This window comes from Vombatus ursinus, unplaced genomic scaffold, assembly GCF_900497805.2.
Source record: "Vombatus ursinus unplaced genomic scaffold, bare-nosed wombat genome assembly UNPS02014176.1, whole genome shotgun sequence".
Taxonomy (NCBI): domain Eukaryota; kingdom Metazoa; phylum Chordata; class Mammalia; order Diprotodontia; family Vombatidae; genus Vombatus; species Vombatus ursinus.
The window spans coordinates 6028-21031 of record NW_020953954.1 but is presented as its reverse complement, the minus strand read 5'-3'; the positions used below and the strand labels follow the sequence as shown (position 1 = coordinate 21031).

Genomic DNA, 15004 nt, shown 5'->3' with positions numbered 1-15004 from the left:
TATAGAGCTTGGGGTCTCCATCTCCCCATCAAAATCACAGAGTGATCAAAAGTTAGATGGAGCCTGATTCTATCCCGTAGACAATCAATATTCAAGGGAGCAGCGAGTTATACTTCTAGCCCAGTGTCCCTTCTCTCTGAGGAAAGCAGAGTGGTGGCCTCCAGCCCCTACCTCCTGGTTCATCTTGTGGCAGGAATTAAAGTCTCCCTTGGAGAAGGGGGAGTAGGGGGAGAAGAAGCTAGAGATGTTGATTCTGCCTCCTTTTGAGCCAGGCCTTGCCGACACTGGTGGGCTCTCCCTACACATGGAGGGCCTACTCTCTAGCCTTACAGAAGTAAAGAAGTAGGCTCAGTAGACTCTGGAGGGAGAGGTGAAGGGGATGCTGGGTGGCCTCTGGGAGGTCCCTACAAGCCTGGAATTCTGTGATTCTGTGGCAGAGATCAATTGATGTAAGCTTCAAAGATAAGAGGAACATAATGGCCTGGTCGTCGGGCTAGGACCCTAGGGATCCCCAGAGATAGCATCCAGTCAATTAATTCACCCTCCATTGCTCCAGGCCCCCATGGGGCTATGACCAGGGACTTGTGCTTTGACCAGCCACAGTATTGGTGCCTAAATGAAAAGGAAGAAGTGCAGCCAATAGAGGCTCTCTGCAGAGCAGAGGAGGAGTGAACAGCAGAGGAAAGGCCACATGTGGAAAGCATCTTGGGCCTGAGGACCCATCTGCTCTCAGCAGGAAGTTGCCAAGGGATGCTGCTTCTTCCTCCCACCCATGGCTGGATGCCCATCTAGTGGTCAGACTGGTTCATTCTGGTTTGCTTCAGGCCATGTTGACATTTTCTGTCAGCTCCCTTCCTGATATACATCAGGCAGATCCAGGACCAAGATATTACCAGGCTATCACCAAGCAGGATTCAGATGCTTCCCGTGTTCAGATAAGTGCCCACCCTCTGCAGCCGCACCCTCTCCTGGGAGCGCTGAGAAGAAGCACCTACCCAAGGTCACCACGCTGCTGGGGCTGCTGACCCCACTGACTTCTCTTCCACACCTTTTCTCTCATCCACATGACCGAATCCCTGAGCCTTCCCCTGGCTCCTCTAGAGGAAGGACTGACTCTTATTGAGTATAGATCCCATTGATATGACTGGAAGCCTTGGGAGGGGAAGCCCTGGAAGAAGCTTCCCCATCTCCAGTGGGGTTGGGTCTGTTTGGTCCTTCTGTAGGATGGAAAGGATGGGGCTGGTCTCCTTGAACACACTCTGCCTCTTTCTTGGCTGACTGCTGCTCAGCACTTTTGGGGAAGGTAAGTCTCCAGTGTCACAGAGGAGGCTCCAGTAGAGGGGATCCTGCCCCCATGGGCACCTGGAGGGTGCTTTCTGGGTCCCACACTTGCTCCTTCAGACTCTGGCTGCAAAAATCATGCACTCAACTTGGAGGGGTGCTCCTCACACTCCACCTTGCCTTGGGGCATTTCTTGGGGTCCTAAAAAATCATAGTGGGATTGGCTCAAGATTTAGATCACTGCTATAGCTATTAAATATATTCTGGTCTGTGAAGCCCTCTGACCATGGGCCTCTGTGTATCATGAGAAGAGCATGTTCTCAACCATTGGGAGAGAGAGAGAGAGAAAGAGAGAGAGAGAGAGATGGAGATGGAGATGGAGAGAGACACACACAGAGAGAGACAGAGAGACAGAGAAAAAGAGTGAGAGAGAAAAGAGAGAAAGAATAAAAGAGAAAGAGAATGAGAAAGAGAGAAAGGGAGAGAGAAAAAGAGATATAGAGACACAGAAAAAAAGGGAGAGGAGAGAAAAAGAGAGTAAAAAAGAGAGACAGAGGTATTATGTTCATCTGCAAATGAGATTGGTTGAGTAGCTACATGTGCTGGCATCTCATTCCTCTATGGGCTACGTGCCCAGTAATTGTCTAGAAAACGAGCACTGCCTTTCTCAGTGTGTTCTGTGTGGTCTCCAAGGGCACACGGTGGATCAGTGAACAGAAGTTATGAGGAGGCAGAGAGCTAATTGAAATAAGGGGGGAGGCCTCCCAAGAAATGCGCTCCTCAAATGTGGAAATGGCTGTGTCCAAAAGTTTCTTAGCCCAGAGTGCTCACAGGGTGACAACATAACAAAACTAGCAAGTTGGGATGATCACTGACCCCTGATTGAGTATGTTACCCTGGGCCTGGATGTTCTCTGACTTCTCTTGCAATTCTCATTTCTGGAGGTTCAGTAATTCTCTATTTAAAAAGAGGAGGGTGGCATGTTGCACGCTCTATCTGAGGGTCTGCTATCAGGCCTCCAAGGATGGAGAGCCCACTACCTCTCCACGTATCCTGTTCCATCCTGGGATGACATTAATTGTTGAAGTTTGAACTCTTTGCAGCCCCCTTCGTTCTTGGACTTGCTCTTCTAAGGGTTAGGAAGCTTCTCCTGGACTTCTGAGGCATGAGCTCACCCTAAGCACTTTGAGGCATCTGCAGAATTGATAAGCATGCTATTGATTCCATTATCCAAATCACTGACAGAAATACTAAATGGCCCAGGAGTGACCCCAGCCCCTGGGGGCACTACCTTGGAAGCTTCTGTCCAAAGGGAGCTAGAGCTCCCCACATCCCTCCCCTATGTCCTTTTCCACCCAGTGACACTTGCCTCCTTGCCACTCCTCACAAGCGATGCTCTGTGTCCATTTCTCAGCTCCAGACATTTTCTCCAGTCATTCTCCAGACTTGGAATGCTGTCCCCCCTCATCTCCACCTCCTGGATTCCCTGGCCTCTTTCATATCCCAGCTAAATCCCACCTTCTACAGAAAGCCTTTCCCAATTGCTCTTAATTCTAATGCCCTCCCTCTGTTGATTATTTCCAATTTATCCTGTCTATATCTTGTTTGTACGTAGATGTTTGTATGATGTCTCCCTTCTTAGAATATGAGCTCTTTATGGGCAGTGACTTTCTTTGGCCTTTCTTAGTATCCCCAATGTCTGGCACATAGTAGGCATTTAATAAATGTTTACTGACTGACTGGCTGTCCCAATACCTCATTCTTCCCTCCCTCCCTCCCTTGGCAAGATAATATTAATAATATCTCATAGTCAAATAGGCTTTAAGATTTGAAAAGTGCCTTCTATCTATTATCTCATGTGGAAGAACAGTGATTTTGCAGCTGGCAAGAATGAGGATCAAAAAATTGCTCACTCCACCCTGACCCTTCCATCTGGACAGCTGCTGAGTGGTGCCCTGGCCCTCATCTACTCCAAGGGTTCTCTGGAAGTTCAGATGGGGGGGGGTTCCCTGGGGTCTGCGTCACAAAGGGTCTAGATCTCTTGCCTCCCAGTCTATTGACCAGAGCTAGAAGACACCTTTCCTTGCAGGAATGAAGAGGCATCATGTGTGAGGCCCAACCTGTAACTGCAGGGAGTCACACTTGGCACCAACAACTAGCTAGAAGCAAAGCATCCCTGATGCAAACCGCCCAATGACACCAGATGGGGACACGGGCTACCAGCCTCCTCAGCACTGCAGCTTGCTAGGGATGGCTCACAATGTTCCCAAGCCCCACCTGCTCTCCCGTCCAGGACCCCCATCCACACCTGATCCCAGACTACAGGCAATCCCTACCCATTGGCTCCTCTGTCCCCTTGTATGCCCTGCTCTGTGTTCCTCCAAGTGAGTCCCTTGGCCATGAAGGTCCCTCGCATATCTCCCTTCCCCTGTAGTGATGTGGCAGCCCACAAGCCAATGGGACCCTTCACATAGATAAGCCTTTCTCCTTCCACATACTTTGCTATGTGCCCTGTTCAGACATATTTTGCTTTCTACCACCAGGTCCTGAAGTCCAGGAGAAGCTTCCTAACCCTTAGAAGAGCAGGTCCAAGAACAATGGAGGCTGTAAAGAAGCTACATAAGAAGCCTGGAAAGGTCATGAAAGACTTTGAACAGCAAGCAGAGGACTTTACATCTCATTCTGGAGGTGATAGGGAGCCACTGGAGATGACAGTCAGACTTGCATTTTAGGAAGAACACTTTGGCGGCTGAGTGGAAGATGGACTGGAATGAGGAGAGGCTTGAGGCAGGCAGACCTCCCACCCAGCAACTATTACAATAGTCCAGGGGTGAGGACATGAGAGTCTGCACCATGGTGGGGGCAGTGTCAGAGGAGAGAAGGGGGTGTATGGCAGAGATGCTGCAGAGGTGAAATTGATAGGCCTTGGCACCATCTTGGGTCTGGGAGATGAGAGAGATCGAGGGGACCAGAATGACTCTGGTTGGGAGCCTGAGAAAATGGGAAGATGGTGTGGTCTTTGACAGTGATAGGGAGAATGGGGAGGGGGGAGGGAGGGTTTAAAAGGAAAGACAATGAGTTCCATTTTGGACATGTTGAGTTAAAGTTGTCTCCTGGACAGCCAGTTTGAGACATCTGAAAGGGAAATGGCAAGGCAAGACTGTGGGTCAGTAGAGGTGAAGGCAGGATAAGGAGGTCTGAGAACTGTTGGCATAGAGATGATAACTGAATCCATTGGAGGAGTGACAGGGCATGGGGAGTAGAAGGAGCATTGGGCTGGTAGGGAGTCAGAGGATGTGGGTGATAATCCTGTCTGTGACACGCCCAGTGTGATGACAGATGAGTCCTCCCTTGGCCTCGCTCTCCTCCCATGTGAAATGATGGGTTAGACGTGATGGCCTCCGTTGTCCCTTCTCTCTCTACAGGCTCCATGAGTCTCTGGCCTTGGGTTGGAGACCTGGAGGCATGATGATGGGCATGTCACAGAACTGGTCTGAGCCTCTTTTCAGTCCTTGAAAAGTCAGGAAGGTAACACTTAGCTCCTAGGGCTGTTTGGAAGGAATGTGAGGTGTTTGTATGAGGCAGTAAAGGCGAGTGAAGACAATTAGTCGTTTAAAAAATTTTTATTTTTGCCTTGGGGGCATGAGACCTGACCCAGGAGAAGATCAGGACAGTGAAGTGTGGCATCGCCAGGCCAGAAGGTGGATGCTGACAGTGGGCAGTCACACATAGAGCAGAGATGAGGTCAGTGAACACGTCCAGGGATCATGCATGAGGGGCACACACATGGGCAGTACACACAGAGGAGGGAGCATCCATCCCGGGCTTGAAAGGGCAGAAGCTAGAACAGCTTAAGTGAAGGAAACATTGGGGAAAATGCTATTGATAGAACAGGAACAGATGCAGCTAAAGGCAGAGGAGCTGGTCCAGGAAGGGGCTGGAGAGGAGAAGCAGTTGCTTTCTATCCGCAGTGGGGGTGCCAGGAGCAACAATTCCAGCGGGTGAGTGTTGGGATTCCTTTAGACAGATAGGCAGAAAGGTGGACAGACAGATGGACGGACAAACAGATAGACGGCCGGCTGGCCGGATGCCTCAAGGCTGGCTGGGGTGGAGCAGCTGTGAGCTCAGGACAGAGCAGGAGGGGCTGGCAGGTATTCATTGAGCAGGTGGGGAAACAGCCTGGGCTTTTCCAATGGAGAGGCAGGGGTGCATCTCAAGGGTGCAGAGGAAGGTGAGGGAGAAGGGTTGGGCTAGGCAGGGACTGGGGGAGCCCTTGGGGCCAGAGGAAGAGGGGGCTGAGTTGGCTTTTTCTTTGGCAGAATGTGTGTGTGACACTGAGGAGAGGGTCTTACCTGGTTACCATCAGAGATGAGCAGGAAATGAATGTCCTGGCCAGCTTCATCAGTAGCAGCATCGATGGGCTCGAAGCCTGGACTGGCCTCAGTAGAATGCCAGTGACTCTGTGGGAGCCTCCCTTTGGGCCTCTAGGCTCCCCTGGCTCTCTGGTCCTAACAGCATCTTCACTCTGCAGAATCAGTGCTGGAAATGAGCTGATAGGTCCAGATACAAGTATGAAGCCTGGTATTACCAGCCTGAGTCTGAAGGGAACTACTGCGTGGTGATTGATGTCAGCAGCGGTGAGGGATGACCTTCTATCCTGAAATTCTGGCCTCTCTGGCTCTTCCTCCTCTTGCCTTGGGGCACATCCCATCTCTGCTTGGCTCCTCTTGCCTTCCTTGGCCTTTGAGGGATCCTTTGGAGGTTTATCATGGCATCTCATGTGGTTCTGCCTCCACTTTGGTTCCTGACACTTCTGTGCCATCTTAAGGGCCCAGGCCAGGTACCAAATGGGCAGGCGACCAAGCCCTAATGGATGGTAGCTACAGGTGAAGCCAAAGGGAGTCTGTGGACAATGGCTCCCATGTCCCCACTAGTGTGTTTCCATTTGCTCCCCAGGGGAGAACACACTAAAGGTGTTTAACAGAGCAGCCCCTTATAAAGATTTGCAATGAAATGGACTCCTCAGTTAATGAAGGTGCATGCTTTTCCAGAGATAGCCACACTTGGAACACGAAGAGTGAGCTTGCTTAGGGATCATGCATGAGGGATAAACACATGCAGAGCAGGGGAGCTCTAATCAGCCTTAGACATTGAATATTTGTGTGACCCTGGGCAAATCACCTCACCTCTGTTTACCTCAGTTTCTTCAACTGTAAAATGGAGATCATTTACTGAACACCTACCTCCCATGATCAAATGAGATCATGATTGTAAAGCACTTATTCGGCATGTGCCTGGCATGCAGTAGGCCTTATGTAAATGTTCTTTCATTTCAATAACTGTTTATTAAGGCCTACTATGTGTCAGGCACTGTGTCAAGCACTGGAGATACAAAAAGAGGCAAAAGACAGTCCCTGCCCTCAAGGAACTTACAATCTAATGGGGAAGACAACATGCAAATAAATATATACAAGCAAGCTCTATACTGCCTAAATAGGAAATAAGGAACAGAGAGAAGGCACTAGAACGCAGAGAGATTGCGAAAGGCTTCCCATAGAAGGTGGGACTTTAGTAGGGCATCAAAGGAGGCCAGGGAAGTCAGTGGTCAGAGCGTTCCAGGCATGAGGGATGGCGGGAAAGAAGGCCCTGTGCTGAGAGATGGAAGGCCTTGCTGGTGAAGCAGCCCGGGGCTACATATTCCAGACCTTGAATGCCTTTTGGGCACATTGTGGTGCCATGCCTGCTGTTTGCTGACCCTATTGCTCTTTGGCTAATGTCTGGCCAGGGCCAGGGCAGTCATCTTAGCTTCAGCTTCTGGGGCCTAGAACCTCTCCCTGACTGTCTATGTTGACTTGATGGCCTCTCTCATCAGAGCCAACACAACCTGCTAACAAGAGGTCAGGAAAAAGTCCAGGTTAAGATTTTTTTCTTCTTAACTCTGTTGCGGGACAATGATTAGGTTACAGATGTTCATATAACCTCGGTTAGACATTCCCAGTTCACTCCCTAGAACAAAAGGGGAGCTGAGGAGGCAGGGTTAATGTGCTCCAACCTAGTTCCTTACTGGCAATGTTCCCCACCAAGAGAGATTGGGGACCTGTGGCTAACAGAAAGCCACAGGTTTCCAACCTGACTCAAACTGACCAATGTGTTGTTCCAGGCCATTTAGGCCTGCTGTGGGAACGGGTTATAGAATCTTTGCTTAGGGATGCAGAAAGCAGGAAATATGATCCCCCTAAAAAATACGTGCTTGAATGTATTAATGAAGTTTTAAAGAAAGGGAGACAGGGGAGCAGGAGAAGGGAAGGGCATCAAGGTGAGGAGAAGATGAAGAGACAAGAGGGGTCATTATGGCCAGGATAGGCTAGAGTCCCAACCACTCTGTCACATTTCCACTTTTCTCATCCCCCTCTGTCCAATAGCATTGGGGGTTATGGGAACTTACGGGATGGGCTTGGTCCCGAGTCACAGCTCAGATCTCAGCCTTCATTCTGAGAAAGGTCTCCTGGAGTGGGCCACGCAACCGAGGAAGGCATCTCTGTAGATGAAACCCACTCATTGGGCCAGCTGGGTCCTGAGCGAGTCTGTCAGCCCCTGGGCTAAGCGCTGGGGCAAAGAAAGGCAAAGAGACAACCCCTGCCCTCAAGGAGCTCCCAGTCTAATTGGGGAGACAACAGGAACAGCTAGGAACAGGCTCTAGACAGGACCAATGGGAGGTGCTGGCATCAAGGACTCTTTGGGATGAAACAAGATGGCCCTGTTTGTCCTGGCGCACTCAGAGCACAGAGAGTGCTGACTCTAGGAAAATGGGCAGTGATTCCGGTCATTGAAAGGGCAGCTCGCCATTGAACACGGAGGCAGATGGGCCATCCAAGACCGGGGCAGCAGGCAAGATCTCCACCAACAACACAGGCATGAATGACTTGCTACTCACTGGGTAGGAGAAGCTGCAGCCAGAGTGAGAACAGAAGGCTTGAGAGAATAATATTATCTTTTAAAATTAATTAATTTTTATATACATTTTTATTAAACATATTTTCACATTAGTCATGTTGTAAAGAAGGATTACAACCAATGGGAGGAACCACAGGAAAGAAGAAACAAAACAAAACAAGGAAAAAAAAGAGCAAACAGTCTGTTTCGATCTGCATTCAGACTCCACAGTTTTGTTTTGTTTTTTTCCTGGATGTGGATAGCATTTTCCATCATGAGTCTTTTAATCTTAGATCCTTGCATTGGCAAGAAGAGCCAAATCTATCAACGTCAGTCATCGCACAACGTAGATGTTACTGCGCACAACGTTCTCCTGGTTCTGCTCACTTCACTCAGCATCAGTCCATACAAGTCTTTCCAGGTTTCTCTGAAGTCAGCCTGTTCATCATTTTTTATAGCACAGTAGTATTCCATTACATTCATATACCACAACTTGTTCAGCTACTCTCCAACTGATGGGCATCTCTTCAATTTCCAATTCTTGGCCACCACAAAAAGAACTGATGTAAATATTTTTGTACATGTGGGTTCTTTTCCCACTTTTATGATCTCTTTGGGATACAGCCCTAGAAGTGCTATTGCTGGGTCAAAGGGTATGCACAGTTTTATAGCCCTTTGGGCATGGTTCCAAATTGCCCTCCAGAATGGTTGGATCAGTTCACAACTCCACCAATAATGCACTAATGGAGAACAATATTCTTGATGACGGGTACAAGCCAGCCTCTGCCATACACTCACTGTGTGCCAGACACAGCCCTTGGCAGTTAATGACTATGCTATGTTAATAATGCTGGTTGACTTGGCAAAGTCCCCTTTGTGGGCCTCTGTCAGCGCATTTGCCAAACAAAGCAGTTGGACTGGAGCTAGTCAAAGATCCCTCTGGCCTGGACATTGGTGACTCTCTGAGGGTAATAATGTCCTAAGTGTGAAGGGTGAATTCCAGGCTGCCGGCCGTAGGCTGAGAACCCTCCTACCCTAGTCAGGCTTGGTGGAGGAGGGGAGGGGAGATTGTCTGAGTTCTTTGGGAAGTTTCAGTGATTGCTCCAATCCAGGAATTGGAAAAGAAGGAAGTGTTAGGTCATGTTGGAGAACCAAGGGCAGTAGAGGACATATTTTCTCAAGGTCCCACCAGCTTCCATCTTACCCAGAGAGGAGCATGAAGGTGAATCAAGGAGGGGCAGTGATGTCGAATCCCTTGAGGGACAGGAAGGCTCAGTGATGGCCACATCACAGGCTTGGAAGTAGAGCCCTAACTGGGGACGGGATTGAGGATGGGAATGGAGGACAGATCATTCCCGGTAGCATCAGACACTGCACTTTGGGGAGAGTCAGGCTACATCTGCACGCATCCCCTGACCAGACTTTTTGTGAGTAAACAGCTCTTGTTCTGCAAAGACACACGAGTTCTCCAGGGCTAGTATGTGTATTAGGGTTTGAAGCAGAGAGCCATTGAGTTTGAAACACGGTCAGAAAATGGAGACAGGATCAATCGACCAACATGCTCTAAGTGCCTGCTGCATGCCAGGCACAGTGCTAAGCCTGGGGATACAAGAGGCAAAAGCCTGCGCCTGCCCTCTACCAGGCATCATCGCATGGGGGAGACAATGAGCTAACAAGTACAAACAGGCTTCTCCCAGAAGACGTGCTGCGGAGGAAACTGGCAAACAGGTAGAATTGATTTCAGCATCCAAGTAAAGCCCCATGTGGGAAAAAGCTCCTTCTTCCTCCAGAGCGCCGAATTCCTCCCCCGAAACCTTACCCATACCACCCACAAAACCTTCGCACGCTCCTCGAATGCCCCACGCACAGTGAAGGAGACCGGTAGATAGGTATCAAGGTAGAGGAAATGATTTCTCGTCCCCCGACAGCTCCACCCACACCCCAGGCAGTCCCTGGACGCGACCCCCCCCCCCACATGCCCCTACCCAAGCCCCAAGTACGGGGAAGTAGACAGGCCTACATATATCAAGGTAGAGGGATTAATTTCTTTATCCAGCCTCAACTAAGAAGAAGGTCATTCTTTCCACAGAGCCCCACGCGCACCCCACCTGCGCCCCACACATCAGTCTGCAGATTTCTTCACTCCTCAGACACCCTCAATTTTGGGTAGGGGCATTGCCGAGGGTAAAGAGTCACACTGAGGAGGGCTGGGGGTTGGAAGGCCAGCAGAGGAGGGTTGAGGGCTGGGACGTTCTTTTTCTCTGGTTCCAGCTGGGAGCACAAGAGCCTCGTGTTCCTGGAGTGATGGCGGGAGGGAGGGAGCCTTGTTCACTCCACAGGGTCAGAGGCTGTTCTGGGAAGCCGACGGCCAGCCACCAATGACGTTTTCAGCCTTCGTGCGCTATCGGCCGGCAGAACCTCCCCGAAGCCAACCACAAGCTAGGGACTCGCCCCAGGGCAAACCGGTCTCAGTCCTCTCTGTAAATATGGAGCCTTACCTGCACTCTCTCGTCATGCTGGGGACCCTGGCCCTGACGGGGACCTGCGCAGGCAAGTAGAGAACGGAATTAACCAGCAGCGTGGAGACCGGGCACAGCATCCCGGGTGGATGTGCGGGTGGGATGGGCTTTGGCTACAGAAAGCTCCTCCGACAGCAGCCTTGGGGGGGTGTAGGTGAAGTCAGGGTGGTGCTGAAAGGAAGAAGCCAGGAATAAGTGTGTGTGTGTGTGTGTGTGTGTGTGTGTGTGTGTGTGTGTGGGGCACTCGGGGACCAGTAGCCTGCCGTCCTTTTAGCTGGGCTTTGGCAGGGGTGGGGGAGGGGGTGTTGGTGTCGGTCCCTTAGTTTGGGGGGTGGTGAGTGGACTGGCCGGTGGGGGTGAGGACGAGGGGCGCTGAGGCAGAGGTGCCGGGAGGGAGAATGGGTGCGACCGTCCTGGGGACATTAAGAAGGAGCAGAGCTGTCCGGGACAACCCCCCCCCATCCAAGGCCGAGGACAGAGAAACAGCAGCAGCTTTGTTAAAGATCTTCATGGGGGATCTTGGGGGGCGGGGGAGGGTGAGGCCGGGGGCAGGCGAGGACCCAAGGTGGGGGCTGGGGGTGAGGAGTGTGAGGGACCCAGGAGCCAGACCCGAGGTGGGGGCGGGGAGGGGTGGCTAGGTCCAGATGAAGGGGCACTAGGACTTCCCCGGGTTGTTGTCAGTGAGGGCGTTTTGCTGATCTCAAAGCGCTATAGTCCCGAGAATTATTACCGCCCGGCGCTGTGCGCCATCAGTGTCGGTGGGAGGGGTCGGGATACCGGGGTTTAGGAGTCCGGGGTCAAAGGTCACACGGCGATCTCGATGGGGTCAAGGGTCACGCCTCCGTCTTGGCGGCTGACAGGCCCCGCCGGGGGCCGGGTCTACGCTGTCACCGCCCTCACCCCTGACCCCCGCCCCCGGTCCGGGTCCCCACGTCTAGGCTCTCACTCCCTGAGGTATTTCTCCGCCGCCGTGGCCTCGCCCGAGCTCGCGGAGCCGCGGTTCCTCTCCGTGGGCTACGTGGACGACCAGCTGTTCGTGCGCTTCGACAGCGCCCGCGCGAGTCCGAGGATGGAGCCGCGGGCGGCGTGGATGGAGCGGATGGACCGGGAGGAGCCGGGCTACTGGGAGCGGAGCACGCGGCGCAGTGAGGCGAACGCGCAGGTTTCCCGAGCGGGCCTGCGGCACCTGCGCCGCTACTTCAACCAGAGCGAGGCCGGTGCGCGACCGGGGGTGGGGGTGGGGGCCGAGCCGGCCACGGGGGGGCGGGGCAGGGGTCCACATCCTCCAGGCCATGTCCTGCTGCGAGGTCTCCCCGGAGCTCACCTTCCGGCGCGGGTTCCTCCAATTCGCCTACGACGGGCGCGACTACCCGGCCCTGGACACGGAGACCTCCACGTGGACGGCGGCGGTGCCGCAGGCTGTGAACTCCAAGCGCAAGTGGGAGGCGGAGAGGAGCATCTCGGAGGGGGATAAAGCCTACCTGGAGGAGACGTCCGTGCTGTGGCTGAAGAAATACCTGGAGATGGGGAAGGAGACGCTGCAGAGGGCAGGTACTCCCAGCCTGCCCCAGTGTGCGCGGCACTCAAGGCCCCGCTCCCCTTCTCCCCCTCCCCTGCAGCCTCAGACCCGGGCTCCCCACCCCCAGGGCCCGGATTGCGGGGTGTCCCCCTGCCCCCACCCGTCCTTGTGCCCCAGAAGGGAGGGTGGAAGGGAGAGCCCGGAAATGTCGCTGACCTTTGCCTCCAGACCCGCCCTCGTCCGAGTGACCCGCCACACTGCCCCCCACGGGGAGGTGACCCTGCGGTGCCGGGCCCAGGACTTCTACCCCGCGGACATCTCCCTGACTTGGCTGAGGGATGGGGAGGAACAGCTCCAGGACACGGAGTTCATTGAGACTAGGCCCTCGGGGGACGGGACCTTCCAGAAGTGGGCAGGTGTGGACGTGACCTCGGTCCAGGAAAAGAAATATACCTGCCTAGTGCAGCACGAAGGGCTCTCCGAGCCCACCCTGAAATAGGGTAAGGACCGTGAGGAGGGGCTGGGAAAGGCCATCCCCCAGACCCCCAAAAGCCCAGAGGGAGGTGGAGTGGCTGGGGGAGGTGGGGGAGGGGTGAGGGAATCTCAGGCCCCAGAGGGATCAGGCCTCTCACTGCCCTTTTCCATTTCAGAGCCAGAGCCCTTCTCCCCCTGGTTCATTGTGGGGGTCATTGCTGTCCTCCTCCTCCTCATTACAGTCATTGCTCGAGTTGTGATCTGGAGGAAGAAGAAATCAGGTGGGCAGGACTGTGAGGGGGCCCTTAGGGAGCAGGCGCCATGGAGATCCTGGCTTCCCCTGACCAGAAGCTTGTCTTTCTGTCCCCACATCCTCTCTTTCCCATCTAAGGGACTCTCAGATGGACCCTAAGACTCTAGATAAACAAATAGAAGCCATTTTGCTGGAGGATGCCAGGCAGGGGTATAACAGGCTGACCTAGTGGGGAGTGTGCTTCAGACTCAGATCAGCAATGCATGGGGGGATCTCTGCCAGAGGCCCTGAGTGTCTCCTCAGCTGGGGGCTGTAGACCAGCTTTGGGAACCCCTGGAGGCAAGCCTGAAGGTGGGAAAGTGCCCATTTAGGGGGGCCTCTTTTCTCTCTTCCTCTTGGATCCAGAGGCTGGACTGGAGTGGGGGATGGGGGTGCAGTCCCCGTTGTAATTTGTTGTGTCTCCAAGACAAACCAGTGAACTCCTGAGACCTTGGTGTGGTCTCCTCTCCTGGATTCCTCACTGGAAATTTTTTTCTTTTCCAGGTGGAAAAGGAGGGAACTATGTTCCTGCTGCAGGCAAGTGAAGGGTTGACGTGGAGCGTAGAAGGAAGGGCCCAGCCCATGGTATCTCTGGGACCTCAGCAATGGGAAAGCAGAAGAGAGCCGTAGCCCAGTAGCCTTCCCTTTGTGTTCCCTTCCTTCTCATACCCTGGTTCTGGAATGTATGTCCCTGACTGGGTTGTTTCCTTCTTTTGTCTCCAGGCAATGACAGTGCACAGGGATCAGATGTCTCTCTCCTGGCCAAAGATGAGACTCTGGGGGCCTGAAAGGAGAGAGGGGCTGGGGTAAAGGGGGCCAAGCACAGAGGAAGGTATGTGAGAGGTTGGATTGAGGGTTGGATGGGTGGTGAGGCAGGCCCTTCAGAATGATGAGAGGCTGGAGGCAGAGGGGACTTGGAGGGTCTCCCTGAATCTGTCTTTCCTTCTTCAGCTTGAGGAATTGCCTGGTGTGGGCCTGAGGAAGAAAACCAATCTCCAGTACCTGTGTTGTTCCTGTGGACCCCTTGCTTCTCTCCCCAGCAAGGCCCCTGGGATCCTCCCTGGACTCTACTGGCCCAAGCCCAGGGAAGCATCATTAGGGCCTTCACCCTGTTCTCCAAGGCCTGCCTCCCCCGCCTTCTTTCTGCCTGTCTCACTCTGCAGAGACAACCAGCAGTGAGGGCCAGAGGGCTTTGGGAGGGAACCCTCCACACATGATGTTGCACTGACCTCTGGGAGCTTTTTCTGACTGCAGAAACAGCCCAATGAATTATTGTTCTTGAAACTTCAGCTTTTCTCCACAGTCTCAGCTAAGCTTCACATTTGGGTGAGGAGTTTTGGGGGACAGAATGACAATGTGGAGATGTTCTTGCCATTTGAAGGGAAAATAAAAGAAACGTTGGAGACGTCTGAGAATCCTTTTATTTGCTCTGCTGAGTCTGTGAGTGCAGATGGGGGCTGAGGGGCCAAGAGGGGAAGGAGCCTAGGGGAGGGCCGGCAGATGGTACATGGTGAGGGTGCAGATGTTTGTCTTTGCTTTGTACTGCTGGGGTGCACTTGTGGACATGGTGTATTGGGACTTGTTCCGGGGCTTCTCCTCCTGGAACTGGAATGATGCACAAACAGAGTGTTGGCCCATAGGTGGCCCCTCAGCATGGTCTTTCAGGGAGTTCCAGTTCTCTATTTTGTTGCCATTTTCCTCCCCCCTTGTGTGTCTGTATCCCTGTTTTTCTTTCATTGCAGGGGCCTCCCTAAGGGCTGCTGTGGCCTCTGCTCTGGGCCCATTCCAGGACCCTGGGGCTCCATCTCTGTTGGTGATTGCCACTGCAGGGAGTGACCGCCTGGTCCCCTTTTCAGACTGTCCCAGAGTGGGGGCTCTTTTCCTCTGAGAAAGGGAAGGGTTTCCCTTTGGAGTTAAAGAAGGAGGGAATATCTAGTTTCTAAATCGAAAGAAGCCCCTGCCCCTTCTCTACTCCCTGGAGTCCTG

General features: G+C 53.0%; 1 pseudogene; it reads left to right on the top strand.

Annotated features, from left to right (window-relative positions):
• The first annotated feature begins 10700 nt into the window (after positions 1-10700).
• LOC114041632 lies at positions 10701-14131 on the top strand (annotated as a pseudogene).
• Positions 14132-15004: the final 873 nt, after the last annotated feature.